The sequence below is a fragment of the Schistocerca americana genome, chromosome 5 (assembly GCF_021461395.2).
Source record: "Schistocerca americana isolate TAMUIC-IGC-003095 chromosome 5, iqSchAmer2.1, whole genome shotgun sequence".
In the NCBI taxonomy this organism is placed as follows: domain Eukaryota; kingdom Metazoa; phylum Arthropoda; class Insecta; order Orthoptera; family Acrididae; genus Schistocerca; species Schistocerca americana.
Genome location: NC_060123.1, coordinates 150,991,904 through 151,018,213, shown reverse-complemented (window position 1 = coordinate 151,018,213; position 26,310 = coordinate 150,991,904).

Sequence of the window (26,310 nt, the reverse complement as noted above, 5' to 3'; positions counted from 1 at the left end):
ATATACACAAATGACCTGGTGGATGACATCGGAAGTTCACTGAGGCTTTTTGCGGATGTTGCTGTGGTGTGTCGAGGGGTTGTAACGATGGAGGATTGTACTGAAATGCAGGAGGATCTGCAGCGAATTGACGCATGGAGCAGGGAATGGCAATTGAATCTCAATGTAGACAAGTGTAATGTGCTGCGAATACATCGAAAGATAGTTCCCTTATCATTTAGCTACAAAATAGCAGGTCAACAACTGGAAGCAGTTAATTCCATAAATTATCTGGGAGTACGCATTAGAAGTGATTTAAAATGGAATGATCATATAAAGTTGATCGTCGGTAAAGCAGATGCCAGACAGATTCATTGGAAGAATCCCAAGGAAATGCAATCCGAAAACAAAGGAAGTAGGTTACAGTAGGCTTGTTCGCCCACTGCTTGAATACTGCTCAGCAGTGTGGGATCCGTACCAGATAGGGTTGATAGAAGAGATAGAGAAGATCCAACGGAGAGCAGCACGCTTCGTTACAGGATCATTTAGTAATCGTGAAAGCGTTACGGAGATGATAGGTAAACTCCAGTGGAAGACTCTGAAGGAGAGACGCTCAGCAGCTCGGTACGGGCTATTGTTAATGTTTCGAGAACATACCTTCACCGAAGAGTCAAGCAGTATATTGCTCCCTCCTACGTATATCTCGCGAAGAGACCATGAGGATAAAATCAGAGAAATTAGAGCCCACACAGAAGCATACCGACAATCCTTCTTTCCACGAACAATACGAGACTGGAATAGAAGGGAGAACCGATAGAGGTACTCAGGGTACCCTCCGCCACACACCGTCAGGTGGCTTGCGGAGTATGGATGTAGATGTAGATAATGTGTCTTTAGTAGTGACGTTTGAGGATTCCGTGTTACAAAGGTAGAAAAGGGTCCCTCCTAGTGCAACTTCATCCACCCGTCTTTTTCTCTTATTTACAGCAACTAATAATGTTATCTACTTGAAATGTAGAATAGTTTTAAGAAACCATCATAACAAAAGCAGTCGAAATGGGGGTCGAAATTTTAAAGTAAGGCTGCTAGGTTAGTGGAGCATATGTATTTTTTTATATTTATTATGAATTTCCTAAAGCAGTTGAATACTGCTCTCAAAAATTCTCGAAAGAACACTGTGAAGTTTCCCAAGTGCATATAACACTCTAATAAAACACCGGTACCTCGACGAGCAGTGTAGCCGTGTGGTACGATGTTAACGTTCCACGTGTAGCGTAAGGGTTCGATTCCCATATGTGTTGTACTTTTATACAGAGGTGCATTTTTGATATATATTTCAAACATAGTCGCATGCTCTACAAGCATTTTCGTGAAGCGTGAAATAAATAAAGATTGGGAAAAAACGGTGCACGAGACTGGTAATTTCTGGATTGCTGGTTCAAGTATAGTTTTAGTCATTACTTTTTAGTTTTTTCCGCTCAGTTCGAATACCTGCGTCAGATAAACATACGCTAATTAGCACATACTTACCTGTCATTTTTATGAAAAATGCACTTCCCCTTATTTCTAATTTCGTATCACACCCAAAAATCCAGTTTTTGTTGCAGATATAAATCCCTAGTCACCGATCCTTTACATATAAGGCTGTTTTAAAAGGAAAGAAAAACATTTCAAATTAATTTTTTTCCCATCTCCGTGTACCCTACGCTTCATGGAAAAACCCGTGGAACATGAACCTTTGTTTGAAAATTCACCACAACTGGGAATCGAAGGCCACCCATATGACAGCTGGGCATCCTACCACAGAGCCACATAGCCCATCAAAACAACTTGGTTCACGGTGTTAAGCAACTTGGTGGAACTTTAAAGTAGGTTTTGTGAGAAAGTTTTGAGAGTTGCATTGAACTACTTTAGGTAACTGATACTTGATTCTGAAGTTCACATACTATACTTATAAAAAAATTACAAAACTCCGATTACCGTGTAGTCTCTTTGTCAGTTTCCGACTTTCGGTAAAAAATGTCTGTTTCAATTCAAGACAAACTTCATATGGCGTCAACTAGTAAGCAGATAGGACCTAAGAAGAGGCAAGTTACAAAGGGGTCGAGAACTTTTCATGACAAGTGCACTGTAAACTACTTTTTTATGGAATATAAACAAAACCCATATGTCTGATACGCAGTGAATCTGTCTCGATTCCAAAATAATATAACAGCAAACGCCATTCCGAAACTAAACATGCAGTTACGTTTAATAAGTACAAGGGACAATTTCGACAAAACCAGATAAACGACTTAAAAAGGAAACTCTGTTCAATAGCAGATATTAACAAGGGCGAATTCAGAGTCAACATGTAATGTGAAAGCGAGTTTTGCAGTAGCTCTGATACTGGCAAAAAGATGAAAGCCGTATTCTGACGGCGAAACCGTTAATGGGTGCTTAGAGACCGTCGTTGAAAGTGTGTGCCCAGAAAAGAAAAAGGGTTTCTCAAAAATAATCCTGTCTCGTCAAATTATTACTAAACGTGTGGACGACATTGGAAGAAAAACTGAAGATAATTTTAAAAAATCGTGCCTCTGAGTTTATATTCTATTCTCTAGCTTTGGATGAAAGCACAGATATGGCGGATACCGCCCAATTGACGATTTATGTCAGAGGTGTCGGAGCAAATTTTAGTAAAATAGAAGAATTAGAGGCATTCTATCCACTTACTGATACCAGGAAGTCACGGTATTTATTGGAAGCAGTTATATCGGCATTAAGTCGTTATTCGTTAAAACTTAACAACCTGTCGGGGTGAACAACGGATGGTGCTCCAGCATTGGCTGGGTAACACCAAGGTTTAGTTCAGTTGACTGAAAACGAGGCCCGCAAGGTTGGCCATACGTCGATGCTGAACTTCCATTGCATCATCCATCAAGAGAATTTATGTGCCAATTCCCTCGAAATGGAACACGTCATTAAGATCTTTGTCGAAACAGTGAACTTTATTAAGTCGAAAGTAGAGAATCACCGTCAGTTTCAAGAATTTCTGAAGTCTTTGGTTTCGGGGTATGATAACATTTCGTATTATACAGAAGTATGATAACTAACCCGGTCGAAGATTTCGAACAGAGGTTTTTAATTTGAAGCAAGAAATACAACCATTCTTTGAAAGCGAGTCAAAGATACTCCCGGAGTTCGAAGACAAAGAATGGCTTTCCGACTCTGCGTTCTTGGTCGGTATAACTCAAAACTTAACTCCAAGGAAAAGATCAGCTGATTAATGCCATACATGATCTTATTTCCGTATTCCAGATGAAACTTGGGCTTTGGGAACAACAGTTGCGAACAAAAAACTTCAGGCATTTTCCTTCACTGTCAAAGCAATCGGACATCACACAGGAGCCATCGATTAAATACGCTTCTTTGAAATCTGACTTGAAATACGAATTCAAAACCCGATTTCAAGATTTTTAGAAACATCGTCTGCTTTTTCTGTATTTTCTACGCCATTCTCCGTAGAGATCAGTTCACTACCGGGACATATACAAATGGAATCCTGAGAAATGCAATTAGATGCACAGTTAAAAGAGAATTTTTGTCACATTGGTTTGGAAAGAGTTCTGTAAAACATATCTAAACAAGACGAAATATCCAGCGTTTTACAAACATACTTTAAAAATGAATTCATTATTTGGAAATACGTGTGTGAACAGCTTTTTAGTCGGATGAATTACACCAAATCACAAATGAACACGAATTACTAACACTCATCTGGAAAACTCTTTGCCTGTAGCAACAACTTCAAGTGATACCAACACTTACAGCGAATCTATTTGTATGATTCTTCGTAGAAATGTGATGCCTCACATCTGCCTTACCTCCGTGAATTACTGAGATGAAAAAACTACAAATGTCACCCAATGCTTCCTCATCCGTGCGTCCTTTTTGACAAAAGGCCACTCTTTTGTTTAATCATCCAGAAAGTGACACTCTGTCTTTCCATCCTTAGGCATTTTCTTAATTATGCGAATTATGCGTCACTATACACTTCACGCCCTACAAACCCGCAGTAAACACATCAAACATTACTACCTTGCACCCTTTGTTCGTGTTCCGTTTGGAAAGAATCGTCTTATTGGATAGCTGTTCAAATGGGAACGGCCCAATTCCTCCGCGTGACGCTGCTGAAAAAGTTCCAGCCCCATACTGCTGGAGAAATCTGGTATTTTTTCGAATGATGGAACTGGATGTAGCAGGTGACTGCATCGTCGTTGCAGGATAAGCAACATGCAACGCCATATATAAGACGGCCTTATCAGCATACACTTTTTGACATAAATAAAGCTAACTGACGCTGCATTTACACGTTGTGCTACCAAATGGCTTTACGTCAGTACTTGAGCCAAGCTCGTAGTATGTCGGGACAAAAAGGTCCATAACGGTGATGGTCCCGATACATCGGGACGGATGGCAACCCTGTCCCTGACAGTTGCAGCGTGTTGAGCGCGACAGCTTCGCCTGCCTACTTCAACCAATAACTAAAGCGATTTTGCAAACGTCTCCATGGCAACGCCTCCGTGTTGTCGCAGCTGTATGGACGCACGGCTACTGTCTCCGCCTGCATCAGTTGGCGCTTCGCAATTGAAAGCTGGTAACAGCGCTGCGAGCTGTCAGCGAACTTCGTAAACTTTCTCGACTGTACCAGACTGTGATAGAGGTAAGTATAGTCACAGTATAGTCTAGTATATACAGTCACGACACTGTCTGGTGCGAAAGTTGATACAGTTTGACAGCTGGAGTACAGCTAGCGATCCAAGCGGTGAGGAAGCAGTCAATCGCATCTGTCGTAAGGCTAATGTTTGTTTTTAATAATTTTCCACTTCCAGAATGAGATTTTCACTCTGCAGCGGAGTGTGCGCTCATATGAAACTTCCTGGCAGATTAAACTTGTTAGCCGGACCGAGACTCGAACTCGCGACCTTTGCCTTTCGAGGGCAAATGCACTACCAACCTTTTTTTTTTTTTTTTTTTTTTTTTTTTTAATAACTCGTTTTGTTCTGTACTGTGCACTGTGCATTGAATTTGTTCGTGGCTGACGTCAGATGACACTCGTTCATATTGCTCGTTGATTCGTTCACTTAGTTTTTTTATTACAGAGGGTAGCTAAACCCTCTGACTGAACACGCTGAGCAGCCAACTGTGCTACCCAAGCACAACTCACGCATCGTCCTCACAGCTTTACTTCTGCCAGTATCTCGTCTCCTACCTTCCAAACTTTACAGAAGCTCTCCTGCGAACCTTGCAGAACTAGCACTCCTGAAAGAAAGGATATTGCGTCAGGGGACGTCCGCCACGAACAATTACAACGAACTATAACGAACAAAATGAATTTACAAACAAAAAAAAAGTTGGTAGAGCACTTGCCCGTGAAAGGGGAAGGTCCCGGCTTCGAGTCTCGGTCCGGCACACAGTTTTAATCTGCCATGAAGTTTAATTTTCCACTTAATTAACAAAGTAATTGTTTTATTTTTGCATTCCAAGAGTTAATAAATTACCAAGAGACGCGAATTATCGTGAAATGCTTGTAAAAACATACAACTCACACTGATTCTATCACAAAAGTTACAACTTATTCATAAAGAAATACTTTCGAAATTGTGTGCATTTGCAACTTCCACCTCTTAAAACAAGAGAATAAAAACACATATTTCATGCATGAGAAGAACCTGGTTTCTTGTGTGTTGGGAAACAGTCTTATTGCTTTTGATGAGTTATTACCACGTATACGTGGTTTTCGTTTAAGTTACAGGTGTGGTGACTTATCTGGTATCTTGAATAATGTGGGTATTACATTCCATGTAGGTTTCCTACGTTGCACATTTACTGATTTGTATGAAAGTGTAGTGAACAAAACTTCGCTTTCTCGAGTATGTACACGATGTCTTTCTGGAAAAGGTCAGATCTTCTGGTGTTTCCTGGTAATTATTTGTTGTTTGTTGTTGCTGTGGTCTTCAGTCCTGAGACTGGTTTGATGCAGCTCTCGATGCTACTCTATCCTGTGCAAGCACCTTCATCTCCCAGTACGTACTGCAACCTACATCCTTCTGAATCTGCTTAGTGTATTCATCTCTTGGTCTCCCTCTACGATATTTACCCTCCACGCTGCCCTCCAATGCTAAATTTGTGATCCCTTGATGCCTCAGGACATGTCCTACCATCCGATCCCTTCTTCTAGTCAAATGGCTCTGAGCACTATGGGACTTAACAGCTGTGGTCATCACTCCCCTAGAACTTAGAACTACTTAAACCTAACTAACCTAAGGACATCACACACATCCATGCCCGAGGCAGGATTCGAACCTGCGACCGTAGCAGTCGTGCGGTTCCGGACTGCGCGCCTAGAACCGCGAGACCACCGCGGCCGGCCCTTCTTCCAGTCAAGTTGTGCCACAAACTTCTCTTCTCCGCAATCCTATTCAATACCTCCTCATTAGTTACGTGATCTACCCACCTAATCTTCAACATTCTTCTGTAGCACCACATTTCGAAAGCTTCTATTCTCTTCCTGTCCAAACTATTTATTGTACATGTTTCACTTCCATGCATGGCTACACTCCATACAAATACTTTCAGAAACGACTTCCTGACACTTAAATCTGTACTCGATGTTAACAAATTTCTCTTCTTCAGAAACGCTTTCCTTGCCATTGCCAGTCTACATTTTATATCCTCTCTACTTCGACCATCATCAGTTATTTTGCTCCCCAAATAGCAAAACTCCTTTACTACTTTAAGTGTCTCATTTCCTAATCTAAATCCCTAAGCATCACCCGACTTAATTCGACTACATTCCATTATCCTCGTTTTGCTTTTGTTGATGTTCATCTTATATCCTCCTTTCAAGACACTGTCCATTCCGTTCAACTGCTCTTCCAAGTCCTTTGCTGTCTCTGACAGAATTACAATGTCATGGGCGAACCTCCAAGTTTTTATATCTTCTCCCTGGATTTTAATACCTACTCCAAATTTTTCTTTTGTTTCCTTTACTGCTTGCTCAATATACAGATTGAATAACATCGGCGATAGGCTACAACCCTGTCTCACTCCCTTCCCAACCACTGCTTCCCTTTCATGCCCCTCGACTTAATTAAACTGCCATCTGGTTTCTGTACAAATTGTAAATAGCCTTTTCGCTCCCTGTATTTTACCCCTGCCACCTTTAGAACTTGAAAGAGAATATTCCAGTCAACATTGTCATTTGTTATTAATGGAAAACGGTAGTATTCAGCAAATATCTGTACGTTACGAGAGAATCGTAAATAAATTGTCCGGTAATGTACCGTTTTGTACCTCCCAGGGTCCTTAGCAAGCTAAAGAATGGCAAATTTGGTGTCATTTTATAGTTATTGTCGGTTTTTATGGCACTAAATACACCCCCCATTGTAGAAACGGTGTTACTAATCAATATAAATGTTAGTATCCGATATGGTATTCAGAAATGTTTCTTGCTGGCCACTTGGGGCGCTGCTATGGTTAGAAAAAAAAAGGGAGATGGAGTGTGGCGACTGTTATCTGTTACGTTAGATTTCGCTTCTATGAGGCAGTGACACCAGTCGAGTGGCGACCAAGTGGCGTCACTGTAGAGAGCCGACTTACTGAGGCTCCTTCTGGCCCAGCAGGTGGCAGCGGCCGAAGACCCCGCGGCAAGTGTGGCGGGGTGGGGCGGAGCGAGGACCCAACGAACCCGGAAGGTCACGGCTCTGCTGGGAACCTCAAGCCCACCCCCCTAATTGCGGCGTATTACTGCCTGCCTGTCCGTCCCAGCAGGCCGCACGCCGACTGCAGGAGGCTGGCGTAGTCTCTTGGGCGCAAGAAGCCACACCGCCTCTAAATACAATGTACACACCAACACTCACTTACGTTATGACCAAAAAAACAGAAGCAGTTAAAATAACCCACGATTCAGCGTGGATTATACGAACCGGGAACACTGGTAGCAAAGAAGTTTGGTATGCACCGTCAGTCCAAAATGTTCCGAGATTGATTTTATTCCTGGCGGTGGTATACAGCGTGTCTCATAATTCATGTGACCCAATTCTAGAGGTTGTACAGGAGACTTACAAGGGGAGGCCATGACGTTTGGAACGCGGATTTACTGTAAACTTCGTACACTCGTAGTACTCCACGAGGACAACAAAATGTGCAAGCAGTAGCGAGTACTTCTCAAGCGTTACTGAGAAAGTCGCAAGATAATTTCGGTCGTCGAATATATATCTGCGTGTGGCCATTTTAACCATGAAGCCGAGTGGTGACGGCACGGTAGCTCTGCGTGTTCGGTCAGAGCGCTGGCTTCCCTTTCTAATAAAAAAACTGAGCTAACAGATGTACGAACAAACTGAGCGGGTGTCATCGGACGTCCGCCCTGAACAAATTCAGCGGACAATATAGAACAAAACGTTTTTTTTTTAAGGCGCTATTAAAATACACTCGATACTGCATAACCAATTATCAGAGCCTATTTTTAAGGAAATACTGCGTTATGCATGGTTTGCTTCCAAACTATCGTCTGAAAGAGAGGTTTTTGAAAATGTTAAGGTTTGTTTTTCCACAGAAAACGTCAAAAGACTTTGCGTATGCGGAAACATAGCATTTATTCAATGGAGCTGGTGCCGTTTAGCTTATTGTTTTCCATGTTTTTACGAAAAATACCATCCTGCAACTTATACTCGTAATGTCGAAAGCGATGATTAATTGTAGATCTTTCGAAAGCCGTCTGTGCCGGTAAAAACTTGGAGGTAACAAGTCGTTTCGGGCTCCTTCCAGGTATAAGGGATTTCTCAGATCACGGACAAGCATACATTTTCAGTATGACTTTATACATTTTGTCGTTTACTAGTCGATAGTTAGGAATATTACATTATTTGTGATAATAAAAATTAGTAGACTGCCAAATAACATTGTAGATTTAACAAAATTTCATCCGATTACACGTAATTTCCCCATTATATCAGTTGTAATATAAATAATAAAGAAAATGACTGTGTTGAAAATAAAAAAAAACTGTCGAACGCAACTCGATCCAGCGGCTTGAACGCCAAACCCTTAAAAAAATTGTTCTATATTTATTGTTGAATTTGTTCAGGGCGGACGTCCAATTACACCCTTTCAGTTTGTCGATGATCCGTTCGCTCAGTTTTTTTTTATTGTAAAGGGTGGCTAACGCTCTGACCAAACACGCTGAGCTACCGTGCTGGCAGCACTGGGCTGCAGGCGCTTCATGGTTAAAATGGCCACGCACATATATATATTCGACAACCGAAATTATCTTGCGATTGAGAAGTACGTGCTACTGCTTACACATTTTGTTGTCCTCACGGAGTACTACGATTGTACGAAGTTTGCAGTAAATCCGCGTTCCAAACGTCGTGGCCTCCCCTTGTTAGTAGATCAAGTTTTACATAGGAAACCATGTCCGGAAACGGTTCACTTCCATGTTACAAGGAAAACAAGAGCTACGCAATCGCGCGCTAGATGTTTCTTACGCAGTTAGCCTGTTATGATAGGCTGCCCACACTCGTGAATGTAGGATGACGCGATGTCAAGTGAAATCCTCGGTTTCCATCTGCCTTGTTTTCATGCCTCCTGAGTGGTGCGTCAATTGACATTACGTTGACTAATACTGCAGTAACAGGATGCCTGAGTACATATTCGCAGAGTACATCCAAAGGTCGTTAATTTACGCTGAAGCTGAACGACTGTAACACGACTGTACACGGATCATGGCTTTAGTCGGAAGTGATTAACCATATACTACGCTTCTTGGACAGAGTTTATGTGAAGTTACTGCGCAAATGTACTGTTCACCAAACTTCGTGGTCGTCATATCGAACAGCTGTTATAATATCACAGTAAATCGTAGTGAAATCTGTACATCTTTGTTTTCTTGTAACACGGAAACGAAGTTTCCGGACATAGGATCCTACGTAAAACTTGATCTTCTAAGCCTCTCTTCAATCTCTAGAAGTGTGTAAGATGAATTGTGAAACACCCTATATAATACAGGGAGCTATCAAGACGTCACAGATTTGAAGCCGACGTCCGGCATGTCAGTTACCCCAAACATTATTTTGTGGTGGAAGGGTTTTGATTAAAAATGCCAGCTTACGTCATTTACGGGTATACTAATCGTTCTGGGTGTAGTCTAAAACGTAAAGGAATCACATGTGATTTGTAATTGGACTCGTTCAAACGATATTTTCTTTTATACACGTGAATGTTGATTGCGCTTATTACTTTTGCTAGTGGTTTCATTTCCATCATTCGATTTTAGTTTTCCCATCAGTTCACTGCTAAATACTACCTAGTTGAACACTGTAGAAGGAAATATTGGAAACCGACTAAACATAGCAAAATATATTCTCAGCATTTTCTGGAAGAGAACAAGAGTTTCTTCACTCCATATAAAGGAAAACGCCGGATTCCGAAAGCATTGTTGTCGCATTACATACTCCACTTCTTATTTATTCGAAAAATATGAGATGCGAGGACTGTGGTAGAGAATGCTAATGGTCGACTTCGGATTACTGGGAGAGTTTTAGGAAAGTGTGGTTTATCTGTAAGGTACACCGCATATAGGACGGTAGTGCGACCAATTCTTGAGTACTGCTCGAGTGTTTGGGATCCGCACCAGGTGGGATTAATGCAACACATCGAAGCAGCTGAGACGCTGACTGCTAGATTTCTTACCAGTATATCTGAACAATAACTAAATGTTACGGAGATGGTTTTGGAGCTCAAATGGGAATCTGGAGTGAAGGCTATGTTCTTTTCAAGGGACACTACTGAGAAAAATTACAGAAGCGATTTTGAAGCTGACTAGAGAACGATTCTAGTGCCGCCAACACACATGGCTCGTAAGGACCGCGAAGATAATATACGAGAAATTAGGGGCCATATGAAGGTATACAGACAGTCGTTTTTCCCTCGCTCTATTTGCGAGTGGAACAGGAAAGGAAACAACCAGTAGTGGTACAGGGCACTCATTGCCACGTGTCGTACGGTGACTTGCTGAGTGCGTATGGGGATGTAGATGTAGAAAAACTAAATTACATTAACGAGGCTAAATGCGCCATATTACCAGATTAAAATATGCATTCAAGACCAGAAATAGTTAGAAAATGACTTCCTGACACTTATTCACATAAGCACTGAAACATTTACTATTTAAAGCAATTAGATATTTACAATAAGAAACAATCGTAAACAGTAGTCTGCTGATGTTTAGGGTATTCGTTATGGCGGTGTCGGTTTCAAAGCAAAGTAAAGCGTAAGTATGTAGCGCCATCTCCCCTCCATGATTCGACCAGTCAGTTGTGAGCAGGTAGTGTTAAGTAATGGACGTGCAGCCGTAGTGTGACGATGTTGTTGTGTCAAAAATCGGACTGGAGCAACGTCTCTAAATCAAATGTCCAGGACATTTTCCAGGATCTTCTGAAGACGATGAAACTGTGTGCGAAGTTTCTCCCGCACACATTGACTCCCGAACAAAAATGAGAACGCATGGATCCGTGCCAAGATTTAGCTCAAATAAAAAATCAGCACAGATGATGAGACTTACTGTTATCAGTACGAACCTAAACATAACTACAAAGTGAAGAATGGGGTTCGCGAAGACGGAAAAGGTGAAAGCAATGCGCGAGTTCAACAACATCCCGAAGAAGGACTTTTCTGACAATTTCATGTTGTTGTATAAACTTTATATGCACTGTACTCAGTTTGCTGGGGGAGGGGTGGGACTATGTACAATGCTTTAAGCATTAAAATCACCATCATAAGTTTTCTCTATATTTAATAAACCCAATCTCGAAACTTTTTGGACTGAAGGTGCACAGAGCGTCCGAGAAGCCCCCACAATTCTCTTAACTTTATATATAGTTGGGAAAATGAATAGTTGTTTTATTTATATCCCTACTTTGAAGCTGACGAAAACATTGTTGTCAGTAGTGAATTGTTTCGTTTCAGTATTGCATTAGTTCATACTTGAAACCATAGCTCATGTGAATGAACATTGCTACACTGTGTGCTTGCCTGTGTGTGTGTGTGTGTGTGTGTGTGTGTGTGTGTGTGTGTGTTCCACGGACACCCACACACAAGATAAACAATTATAGTGATACCAAATGCATTTTGAGGTCGCTTTGGCTAGGCTTCATCTTATAAAGTAAAACTGCTCGATTAGGAGAAACTTGCTGTTGTTTAAGCGTCAAAGATAGAGTGCGTAGCGGACGAAAGAAAAAAGCGAGACGAAATGTGTGCTGCCGTCGCTGAATCAATTGATCAGCCTCCAATGAAATCCTTTCTGAAAAGGGCAGCTGAATGCATGACCACATTAAAAAAAGATTTAAAAATGAACGGATGTAGACCGATTTTTCAATGAATTATCTGATAACGTCGTGCCTTTTGGGACTTTTTCCCAAATGGTGCGTCACGCCTAGGAGCGTTATTTTCTGATCAATGTGCGCTCATCACAGTTCACACAGAAGTAGTGTGGTATTCTGGTCCAAGGAAAATACCCTTTATTTGCATGAGTTGGATAGGAAGCCGCCTCATGTTACGATATAGACGGTGATGACGTCATCGAACCTGTTCGGGCTGCATTTTTTGAAGGGCACATGATTGGAAATTCTTATTTGGACATGTTGCAAACCTCTGCTCGAATGCCAGAGAGGCGTAGATCATGCTTGGCTACAGCACGGCAGAGCTCCAATACACTTTCATTTTCAGTTGTGTAATTTCATCAGTAAACTATTTCGACTGCGCTGTATTGGGTGTGGTTCAGTTACATCTCTAGCCCCATTAAAATGGCCACCAGTAAGACTGATCTTATCACGCTAGGCGCCTCTTTGGCCAGGCGCACACTGGGACGCAGCTGACGAAGGGCAGGGCAGTGCAGCGGAGGTTTTTTCAGTTCACGACAGCACAAACTGAGGCGCAGGGCACGGCACGGTAGGGCCGGGCAGCACAACACCCACTTCCGCCTAGTGTCCGGGACAGGTTTGTTGCGCGAGCACCGCGGACGAGCGGCATACAGACCACGTGCTCTCGTGGGATGGGCGCGACCATGGACATTGCCTTCCAACATGCGCACACATTGTGTCGCGAAGTATTTCCTTCGTTGCGCTGCCCTGCCCCGCCCTTCGCCGGCTGCGTCCCAGTGTACGGCCGGCCTTCAAGAGGAATAATCCAGTTCCATGTGGCTCAACGTCGGTGCGCGACTGATAAAGAATTGTGTAAGTATTAAAAAAGCCTTTAAAAAAACAATTTCGGAGACGCCCTGCAAGATGTCAAAGACGACATGGAGACGCACAGGTCTCTGTGTAAGGCATGATGGTGGTGGATACATGGCGTTTATATGTACAATTAACTGAGCACCAGACATTGCCCAGGTATTTATTTATTCCAATGTTCTGTTAGTCCATCTCCTCCTGTCCCCTGTCTCTGTCCATCTTCGTCTCCCCCTGCCACAGTCCATCTCCCCTCCCCCTCTTCCTTTCACATCTGCCCACTACATCTTCCACTTGCCTCCTATGTCTCCCCATTTCCATCCTACACCTTCTCTCTGACCATCTCTTCCTCCCCTCTCTCCATGCCCATCTCCTTCTGACCCCTCTGTCTCTCCATCTTCTCGTCCTCTCACTCACTGTCCATGTACTCCTCTATGACCATATTCTCCTCCTCCTCTCTCTATACATCTCCTCCTCCCCTCTCTCTGTCTCTGTCCACATCATCCTTCTCTCTCTCTCTCTCTCTCTCTCCCTGTGGTGTCACCGCCAGACACCACACTTGCTAGGTGGTAGCTTAAATCGGCCGCGGTCCATTTAATACATGTCGGACCCGCGTGTCACCACTGTGTGATCGCAGACCGAGCGCCACCACAAGGCAGGTCTCGAGAGACGATATAGCACTCGCCCCAGTTGTACGACGACTTTACTAGCGACTACACTGACGAAGCCCTTCTCTCATTTGCCGAGAGACAGTTAGAATAGCCTTCAGCTAAGTCCATGGCTACGACCTAGCAAGGCGCCATTAACCGTATCTGAAGATAGTCTTATTTGTATTATCAAGAGCGATGTACCACAAAGATAAATAAAAGATAAGTATTCGAGGAGCTGCATACTTTTCTTATGAGAATTCACTCCTTATCCTGTTCCAGAATTCACGCCCGTCTGCGTTAGATAGCTTCCTTTTCGGCCTCCTCTATCTACAAGGTGTTGGCACATTTACCAACACATCACTCCCCATCTCCTCCTCCCCCATTTCTCCATCCATCTCCTTCTCCACCCTCTATCTGCCCCTCTCCTCCTCCTCCTCCCCCAATTCTCCATCCATCTCCTTCTCCACCCTCTATCTGCCCCACTCCTCCTCCTCCCCATTTCTCCATCCATCTCCTTCTCCACCCTCTATCTGTCCATCACTTCCTCTTACTGATATCTGTCTACCCATGTCCTCCTCGCCCTTCTCTCTGTCCAGGTGTTCCCATCTGCACGACTAACCTCCGGAGCACATTCCGATACTATGCACACAAACACCTGGTGTGCAGGGCAGGGCAGGGCAGCCAAACCTTTTCACTCCCATTCCCTCCCCATAGGAGCTAGGTGCTTCTTACTCCCACACTACTTCTCCCCAACAGTAAGTATTAGTCTACATGTACCAAGTTAGAAATCGATCCGCTGGTTTAGGAAGAGATGTGCAACATATTTCACACACATGCATATATTCATTCTTATGAATGTATATGTTTAGACTATGGGTATGGAGATGTGTCAGACACATTGTTTATCATTCAGAAGTTTTCACACCATCGGGTCTCCAAAATGGTTGTGTGCAATTGTGTTCCATGAGTGATCACTTTGCACTTTTTTCAACAGCAGCTGCGATACAGTTTCGTTTAAAAATTTAGTTTCATACACACTAACTGATGCGGACTAAATTTTTAACCCTTTAATGCCTGAATAAATTTCTTCGCGGGAGAAAAAAGTCAAAAATTGTGTCGTTCTAGAAGTACCCGAAACCCACAAGACATGAGAGCAAATGTCAGAAGCGTTAGTAGCTTCGTATAGATTCTGCAATACCGACACTGGCGTTCGAAAACAGTTAACCTTACACTTATTAGAGTAGCTCTGGAATGATGCGAATTCGCGACGCCCAGCGTTAGTGGGTTAAACCACTTGTGAAACCAGTTTCTGCATTGCTGGGTGACATAACTTTAAAAATGAGCACCCGACTATTCCACCTAGCTGTACTGATTGCTGTCAAAAGTATCAAACTCTCCTCCACCTACAGGCTTCATTCGTCTTGGCCTCATACTTGATGGCAATGATCGTGGTCATGTGTAATTACAATTAAAGATAGGTGGGGAAAGCACAACTCTACTTAAATAACAGTCGATCACACACTAAATTAAACTGAAATGTTGTTCATATAAACTCATTAGTATATTTGACAGAACGATTGCACATTTAATTAACGAGGAAGCACTGTAATCAGTGGCGAAAGTATTGTTACTGTAGACAGTCAACAGTTAAAAGGACCCGCAGACAATGCTCTGTCAATAGGAAATAGACAACACAGTAGGAATTGTGGCACAATGCGAGGCTGGAAACTGAACACCAAAATCTGAGGGTGAGCAAGAGAGTTTCTGTCTACTGACGCTATGCGGCATTAGAGCATAAAGACAACCATAGCGACGGCACCCTGGCGGTCGTAATTGCAAGTTGTCTGTTCCCGTTCTCGTGAATTGCGAGCAGAGAGACTGTAAACGGTTGTATTTCACAAACCAGCAACTTCCGCAGAATTTCTGATGCCTACGCACTCAGGAAAATTACTACAATAAGGCATCTGAGCTCTAGATCCATGTAGCCTGGGTGCCGATTGTACTAACCACGGAAGACATTGTTGCCTGTAGAAGACTATTCATAAATTGAGAGCTACCGCTAGCTTTGTGTACCACTTGAAACCTCTACACTTGAAGAAAATAGTCGACTGTCGAGAAAGGATTTATTTTTTTAAAGCTAAGCTGACCAATTTCATTTTCACAGGTTTGGGAAGACTGATCACACCTGTTGGTTGGCAGAAACCGTCGTCTTCTAACTGCTGAAGCCGTCCCTCTGGTGTACACGTTCCCACAAAGCGCCTGCTTTTAATGGAAAATGCCGTCTTTGTTAAAATTACAAACTTCTTAATAAAATGGAGTAATGATCCGCAATGTTGAACACACACACACGTATGTCAAGTATGTATGACTCTAGCTACTGAGTATCACCTGCCCGCACATCACGCATCTAATACTTTTTCTTTTTTTCCCCCACAGCCATATCCTGTGTCTTCACAATGTCGGCATGTTAATCGGAATTTGCTTATGTTAATGGTAGAGTATATCCGCCTGCCCTATCTGTCGCCTCCCATTCTCCCCGGGGCGGGGTGGGGGGAGGGGGTGGGTGGAACACTTGCATGAAGACGAAGTGACATCTGCACCGAGTGGTACTTGCTCTTGCACGGTGCCCGGGGCTCTTTCCGGGCGTTGCGTTCCGGCTTTTCACAGGTACACACACACACCAATAAGACAGCGCAGCTGCTACTGCGAGCTGGCTCTCGCTCGCACCACAGCAGTGACCAACCATATATCGCTTCAGGGTGGCTCACTAACGCGATTCCTGTCAAATTTCGACTGTTGCAGCCTTACGAAGACTGACGTTTAAGGAAAAAATTTAGATTGACAAATTTATATTTCTTTACCATTTTATTTAAACGTTAAACATAAAAACACAGAATGTCAACGAATATTACTTAAATTGCTTTCCACTAACTGTTCAATATCTGGTATCACTTCTCGAGTGCCTCTTTTCGAGAAACGGTAATTCGAAGACAGGCTCTTAGGTTAAAGTCCGCCAGTGAGCTTCCGTGGGTGGATTTCGTACTCTTCATAGCGTAAAAAAGTATTATGTACATGTAAGTCTAAACATCAACAAAGTCGTAGCTGCAAACTTGTGAAGTTGCGAGAAGTTACATTGAGTAAACATAAGTCTACGAGACTAATTTTGGTATGAAACTAATCATGCGAACGTCACACTTTGGGAGTGTAAGTTCTAGCAGCAGCCAAGTTTCCGTATTGTCATCATAACCCAAAAATTAGCCAAACTGCACAACCCTTTGCGAGCTGAAAAGCAGTATGCTAACTTCATCTAACTGTAGATTCATTCTGTTGTGGTTGGCAGGAGAGCCTACACCGTGTTACTAGAGGAGGCCGAAAGGCACGCGTTTTAGCTCACGCAGGCTGGCGTGATTTCTGGAACAGGACAAGAAAATTAGAATTTAGAAAAACGGACGTAGCTGGTGGAATACTTAACTTTAATCCATTAATGATGAACGTCGCTCTTGACGGTACATGATTCACAATATCAATAGTAACTGATAATGGCGCCTTGCTAGGTCGTAGCAAATGACGTAGCTGAAGGCTATGCTAAACTATCGTCTCTGCAAATGAGAACGTAAGTAGGCAGTGAACCATCGCTAGCAAAGTCGGCTGTACAACTGGGGCGAGTGCTAGGAAGTCTCTCTAGACCTGCCGTGTGGCGGCGCTCTGTCTGCAATCACTGATAGTGGCGACACGCGGGTCCGACGTACACTAACGGCTACCACCTAGCAAGTGTGGTGTCTGGCGGTGACACCACACATTCGTCGAGTGTTCCTCCTGAAAACAAAAACGAATTTTCATAGTGAAAAAATTGGGAAAATTATTTCTCTGCTCCCGTATGATGAATACTTTCTCCAGTCATATCGCTTACATCGGCTTTTCGTTGCTTATCTTCAAGTGTCCCTAATCTTTTGCGTGTAATCTATTTAATTTTTTTGTAAACTAAATTTTTTTCGTTGTGTTCAAAATTTTGAAGCACATTAATAGAACACTAAGCATATTAAGACACTGTAGCATACAATAAACATGTGGGCTAGGCAGCCTGCACTGATTGAGTGATGTTGATGAGTCTGACCGCTTTGAAGTTCCTAACCCGACCATCATGCTATCTTTCGTCGCTTTAAAAACAGTTACTCTCCATTTTAATGGGAGACTCCAACCTAAAACTTCAATTCTGCAAAAAATAAATAAATAAATAAATAATTGCTATTTCCATCTTTGGGGTCTTTAATCTTAGACTCCAAAAAAATTTGACTGTATTAGAATTATAAGTACGTCTAAGAACTGTCTGAAATATGGTCTGTGTAAGGGGCTGTGGCACACCGAAAGATGTCAAAGATAACTTTCGATTTCTATGACCATCAAACAGAATCATTTTTACTTCCAACTTGGCATAAACTCAAAATGGGTAGAACAAGTTGCAAGATTTCCACGAAAACTGAAGCGAAACAATCGGCAGTCAGTCGTTGGAAATCAATTACTTTGCCTGTTAACCATGTAAATATAAAGTTAGGGAATACAGTCGTGTTCACTGCAATCAGCAAGCTCCAAGGAAACAGGCACTGGCCTACATCCAGACATCCCTACCACTACACCTGCTCAAGAAGACTAAGAGTAGATTTCTAGTCAGAAAATTCAAGAAAAACACTACCATGATTTTGAAATTACAAGGAGCAACCTCATATAAGTAGGAAGAGAAATCGTTATGGTACCGGTGAATTTAAATAGGTATGTGTATTGTAACATTCATTTCTTGATAAAATGTTAAAATCCATTTTACAGTAAATTTGTTTTTCTGAGCTGAGCGCCAACTTTTTTACCATAAATATTAAACAATCTGAATGAATTTTTTGTAGGAAATAGTCTTGATGTGTTTGCATTTTTTTATGCATTAATATTATCGAAAATGTACTTTATTTTATCATCACATTTATGGACCGATAATAAAGAAAATTTAAGGCTGAAATTTTACATAAACGCAACAACAAATTATTACTATTTCTTACGAAATGAATGCACAGGACCGTTGAACTATGGCATGTGAAATTTTTGATGTGAGCACTAAAAGTTGGTTTTCAAGAATTCCATTAAAATCATACTAAAAATTCGAAACTGGAAAACCTATTAAGTTATGGACTTCAAAACTTGAATATTGCTACATCTTTACATTACAGATACGATTTTAATACTTGGTTGTTACGAGCAAAGTAGAAGAAAATTTAAATTTATGAGTTGAGTCTCCCTGTAAGCATTGCACTGTCCGTACTGTACGTTCGTATCTAAGGCTATGCCCAACCTAAGTATAGTCATTCCCTCGAAGGCTCATTGTTTGCACTTCTGCGTTACTAGTCGGTCGTGCTGCGCTGTGTAAAGACGTCAGACCTTCCCACTTTGGCGGGAGCACTCATAATACAGGCGGCAAGCGAGCGTGAACGCTCGTGTTCGCCCACTCACATCCTCAGCAGGCCTGCTGTAGTCTGCGACATGTGTTATTCCCTCTTCGCTGATGAACACCAGTATTCTGTATTCGGTCCCCTGTTATCATCTGCAAGTAAAAACTTGCTACCATCTTTCATCAGTGAATTACGAGGGCTGAATGAAAAGTAATTCCTCCACCTTCGTTAATTGGGTTCGGATGGGAATCTTTTAATAAATCAAACGCAGAAATAATCCTTAGAATGTGATCTTTAATTACCAATTCACTTTTCCACATAATCACCAGCCAATTGGATACATTTCTGCCAATGATGAAAAAGTTTCCTGAAGCTATCACGGAAGAAGTCGATACTGTTTCCGCAACCACAGCCTCACAGTTCTCTCAATGTCTTCATCAGAAGCATAATGATGTCCCCACAGATCGTCTTTCATTATAGGGAACAGATGGAAGTCAGACGGTGCTAAATATGGGCTGTATGGAGGATGCTGTACAGTGGTGACAGTGATGAGATTCAGTCTCTCAAGTTCTGCTATGGTGGCACGTAAAGTGTGCGGTTTGACCATCTTTCGATAGCGAAGCAAAGCAATAATGTGACCACGCGTTCTTGTGAAATGCCGATTGTGCTTGCAGTTTCTGAGTGATACAACGATCGCCCTGAATCAATCTGTCAACATTTTGCTTGTGAAACTCGATGGCTGCTGTCACAGGATGTCCAACTCTGTTTGTCACGCAGGTCAAATGTTCCCGCCTAAACATCTTTAAACTTACTCGCCCAACGACGCACAGAACTCACATCAACACAATCACCACAAACTGCTTCCATTCTCTGATGAACCTCCTTTGGGGTCACACCTTCTGCTGCCAAGAATTCAATGACTCCACGTTGCTTAAATCGCATTGACCGACCGTCTGCACAGGGTTCCATACTTTACACCATAACAACACTACCGATCATTGCTAAGGATTCCCGCCAACTGGAGCTATAGAGAAGAGACTACGGAATAAGCCAGTACCTGCCGCATACCAACGCTGCCAACTGTTGAAGTGTTACGAAGGTGGAGGCATTACTTTTCAGTCAATCCTCATATTTTCGTGGAAGAATATTCCTTCAGAATCGATGGGCCTTTGTGTAGTTCCCATATATTTTCGCCTGATGCAATGTAACGATTGTTTCGCACTTCTGTGTGATGGTAACGATGTTACTGAGTCGTAGCCTGATCTTCAGCATAAACTGACGAAACTGAAGTGTCTGTTTCTTTTACCCACTACTTTGAGCTGACAAAGTGTTTTCGCACTTCATTTGCTGCTTCATCTGGAATACAAATATGGCTACCTTCCCCTAAAACTGTGTTCTTTTTTTGTGGATCGTCTTCATTTGCATTTACGGTTTTTAAAGTTTACACAGTGCCAGTTACTTTTGTTGTTTGTTTGTCTGGGCCACCATACGATGCTCGTAGTAAATCAGTAAAGGCTTCCCTTTGGTGGTCTCTGTGAACTCCATTATCTTAGCACTAAAACACAAAGCACTACTTGCCAATCAGAGGTCAACTCCAGTACTGAATCCTGAGAGAAAGCCATGCACACTACGAACTGGTGCGGGGAGAGGGAACTTTGTGCAAGAAATGGGCTTTGGCCTTCCCCAGAATGCATCGCAGGTAGCGGCAGACAGGCACAAATTGGTGCGAGCTCAGGGAACTTTGTGCAGGAAATGGGCTTTGGTCTTCCCTGGAATACGTCACAAGTAGCAGCGGATAGGCTGGTGTATTCTACTTCTGGAACAGCCTGTCCAATACCTACAGTGTCCTGGCCTCCGTACAAATGTCAAGACATTCCGTCTCCATGCAAGTGTCACAAACTCCTCCCTGGAACAGAATTCCTGTATGCTATCTGGTACATATAGTTTTATTCAAAAAAAAGTGGCTCTGAGCACTAAGGGACTTAACATCTGTGGTCATCAGTCCCCTAGAACTTAGAAGTACTTAAACCTAACTAACCTAGGGACATCACACACGTCCATGCCCGAGGCAGGATTCGAACCTGCGACCGTAGCAGTCGCGCGGTTCCGGGCTGAGTGCCTAGAACCGCTAGACCACCGCGGCCGGCAAGCAGTTTTATTCCATGTGAAGTATATCAACCTTTCCGAAATGATTGAAATTCATGGTGAAAACCGTCAGCTGTCTTTTGTTACGTTGGTGCATAAGTTCGTAGCGTTTTTCCACAATTTCGTAGCGTTTTTCCATAAGTTCAATAACTGCAACAGATACACATAACAGAGACCTTACTCATTAATAATATATTCTCGTTCACTATTTACAACAGTATGCAAATGCTGGGGTAACTTTCCAATTACACTACTGTAGGAATTACATGGTTTAGAGGCAAAGCACTCGTCGAACCATGTTCAGAGCACATTTTCATTCAGAAAGGAAGTTTCTTGGAGGTTGTTCGGTAGAGCGCAAAAGTGAAAATCATTGTGCGTAAGATCAGGTGAATACGGTGGGTGCGAAATGACCTCCCAATCCAGTTCCTGAATAGTGTTTTTTTGTCAGTCTTGCAGAATGTGGGTGGGCGATATCGTAGAATAGTGTCACTTCACACAGTCTTGTTGTTCTTGGATTGCGTATGCAAGACATCTCAGTTGTTGACAATAAATGTCAGCAGTCACAGATACACATCAGGGAAGCAATTTGTAGAACATCACAACATTGCTGTTCCACCAGACGCATAACATTATTTTTGTTGATGCGTTGATGCACGCATGCCTTTTCACGGGGAGTTGCAGCTTTCTTTGGGCTCAACCATCCCTTTCTTTTCCATCATCAGTAATGATACAGGATTGGAATGGTCAGTGTCGTTCATGAGCCAGTTGGTGACGAGCAGGCAGAGATGCACATATGGCCATATGTTGTTTTGTGATTTTGATTTAGTGCATGCCAGTACCCATTTTCTGAATCTTTTCTACTGTATACAAACGTCACATGATGGTGAAATGATTGCAGTTCGCCATATTTGCCAGTTCTCAAGTACACTGACGTGGGTCACTATGGATTATTGCCTTTAAATAAGCTTCTTCAAATCCTCAAGGTCTTCCTGGATGTGGACAGTCACTAATGTCAAAACGCTCCTTCTTAAAATGAGAAAACCATTTTCTTGCTGTGCTCTGTCCAATGGCATTACCCCCAATGTTTCTGTCTGCCTCCCTTGCTGTCACTCCTCTATTGAACTCAAACAGAAGAATATGTCGGAAATGTCCCGATTTCTCCACTTGTCACTCCATTTTCAAGCGCCCACAGCTCCACTCAATGCCTCCGGATGACAATATATAAACTCAAATAGTAACAGTGAACTACAAATGAAAAATGACAATCAATAAATAAACCCGTAGCATACCAACATGCAAAACAAAAACGTTACAAACTTATGCACCAATCTAATATTTTGGACAGTGCAATTCCTAGTGCATTGTGCAAAATAAAAGACCGCCCTTAATTTCAACGATTATCCAACACCTGATTTTCCCCGCCTACATGCTTTTATGTTTTAGAAATGTTTGTCAATCGTGTAAGGCAGGATGTGGGTACCAGCCCATTATTAACCTAGTCAGATGTGGAAAACCACCTAAGGATCACATCCAGGCTGGCCAACACACCGGCCTTGGTCATTAATCCACTGGGCAGATTCGAACCATGGCAGGTGCACCTCCCCAAATCCCAAAAGCGGAATGCTAACACTCATGGCTATCCAGGCGGGTTCCTGCACCAATATAAAATTAATAATAAAAATTGGACACTTATTAATAACTTCAAATTTCTACATTATTCTGGTGTCAAAGGCTTTCTGTGTTTTAATTATTCTAATTATTAAATTATTGAATAAATTCTGCCACTCCTAAAAAGTGTGGCATTACAAATTTAATTTGAACAATTCTCTGCTTCTCCTTTCGAGTTCACTGACACTCATGAGGAAAGTATGATTGAAGTACTGGTAACATCAGATCACTGAAATGACGAATTGGTGATAAACTGCACCTGTTAATTTGTCTGGTAAAGTTTCAAATAACTTCCGGGAATTCAGCCAGGTAACACTTTCAGCGACCGCCGATATTTCGGCGGGAGAACACCCCGCCATTTTCAAGGCAAACTGTCCGTTGCAGTTTGCCTTGAAAATGGCGGGGTGTTCTCCCGCCGAAATATCGGCGGTCGCTGAAAGTGTTACCTGGCTGAATTCCCGGAAGTTATTTGAAAGTTGTATACGCCAGGAGAAACTCAGGTCTCACTGTCTGGTAAAGTGTACGGCCCCATGAGTCTGTACCCACAATACCTCCCCGTGCAATGACCCTAAAGCAATCCTTTGACCTTGCTTTCTTGATCACTTGAGGATGTGAATCTGCCCACATGTGGTTACTGTTCACACGGCGTGAATACCACTTCAACCACAAATAAAATGCAAGTTGTGAACAGCAAATCTTCAGCAATCCACCTTAGAATCTGCTAGCAGAACTGCAAGCTGGGGTGGCAGTCTTGAGGCCTGGGAGTATCCTCACAACATAAGTGATGTGGATAAAGTAGCTGCTCATGCAGAACTGAGCACACAAGAGTGCGGGTTGCACTTTCAGCACACTTGTTTTGGGATCACCTTACACTCTCTCTGCTCCATATCCAGCAGAGAAGCTAAGCAGGGTCATGTTCTTTTTGCGAATAATCCTGTGTGTGCATATCATTGGAAGAATCTGTTCAGTATTTTTTATTTATTTTCCACAAGGTGTAGATGACATTGGCAAAACCATAGAAGTGGGGAATAACAGGACTACATTTTTCTGTTTGTGTTGTTAACACTCCACAAAATAATTTATCTTATTCTGATGACAGTGCGACATGGAATCACTAGTGTAGAAGAAAATTGGAAATGCTATGTCTGACAAGAGAATCACAATCAGAGGTCTAAATACAGGAACAAGTGCACTATCTGACCCAAAGTATCGGGACATCTATTAGTGGACATTAATATGAGGTGCAGCCACCATTCGCCTTCATGACAGCTTGAACATTGCTGGGGACACTTTCAATGAGGTGTCTGAATATCTATGGACAAATGGAAGCCAACATTTCACCAAGAGATGAAACCAGAATGGTGGTGGATGTTAGGGTCAGGAGAGAAAGCAATGTTCTAATTCATTCCAAAGGTCTTCAATCCAGTTCACCCAGTACTCTGGCCATTTTGGGAATTTTATTGACCACAGTCCACTGCCTCACAAATCCTCCTTTATGTGAGACTGCATTGTCATGCTGATACAATCAATCATCTACTACTCCTACTTTACACAGTACACAGCACACAGTGCCCTGAAATGTGTTCATATAATTCTGAATATGGTTTTTCATTAAGCAGAACAAGGGGATCACATCCTAACCCTGAGAAATACTCCTGTACCATAACACCACTTCCACCGTACTTTGCTGATAGTGCTACATATGATGGCAGGAAACATTCTTCAGGCATCTGCCAAACCCAAATACTTCTAGTGGATTGCCACAGGATATAGTGTGATTTTGCACTCAAAATCACTCATTTCTAGTTATCCATTATCCAGTGATGACATTCTTCACATCACCTCAAGTGATCTTAGCATTGGCTACAGAAATGTCTGGTTCACAAGGTCCTGCTTGACCATTGTGCCACACTGGTTTTAACTCCATATGCACAGTCAATGTACTAGCTGGACTGCTGGTAGCACTTTGGAACTCAAGTGTCATTTGTTCTGCTCATTTCATGCATTTTTTTTACAACTACCCTCTGCAATGCTCAATGGTCCCCGTCCGTCAGTATGTGAGGTCTGCTTGGTCTTTGTTTAGCCGTGATTGTTCCTTCAGGTTTCCGCTTCACAGTCATGTCATCAAGAGTTGACTTGGGAAGCTTTAGAAGAATTGAAATGTTCCCGATGAATTTGTTACTCAGGTGACATTCAATGACTAGTCCATGCTCAAAGTCACTGAGCTCTCCTGACCAAACCATTCTGTTGTTACTGCTTCTCTCCTCAAACCATTCTGTAGTTACTGCTCCTCTACTCACAACATAATATTTCTTGCCTCCTTCTATACTGTTGGGTCTGCCTACCATGACGTCTACAGGTCATAATTACATAAAGATGTCCAGCTGCTTTTGATCAGATAGTGTATAAATAAGAAACAACAATGAAGTTCAACAAGAAGATAGTCAGTACCACTGAATGCCTGTCATTCCCAACATAAGTAAAATATCTCAACAAATATTTGTTTCTGGGCATGTTCTAACCATCCCCACCCTCTTCTTACCCAAGGTTGGTTTATTAGTGTTTGGAGTGAGTTAGTAACTTGGGCAGCCGATCACATTTTCACATCACTTGCCGTGCTAAGATTGTGACACACTGCAGCGAGTGACAGGGACAGTGGAATTTAAATAACCAGTTCTACTAACAATAAAAATACTCCATCTTTTTTGTTTCTCTTCTTTGTTGTATATTGATGGCTTGTTGTGCATTTCCTTTCTGTGGTTTATCTTTCTGTAATTGTCTAGAGGATGATAGGATTGATGTTTCAATAATAATATGAATTCTAGTGGACTTTCTGCAGAATTACACATATATTTTCAGTCATTTCACTTCACAGTGCAAATCAATAAAACACACAAAACTCATTCACCATCCTCATGCTTCAAACTTGTACAACTAACTGCACAAAACAACAAAGATTTACCTCTAACTACATGTAGGCATGAAATTACTATCATATATTGATCTATTTATGCAAAACAACCTTTTAAACAAACATTTCATAAATAAAATACCGTGAACTGTCTATCTTTTTTGAGAAGTCCATAACTTTCATCATAATTACTTTAAGTATTTATAAACATTAATATTTAAACATTTTCGCATAGCTATGCAGTAGGGGTTTTCCATTTT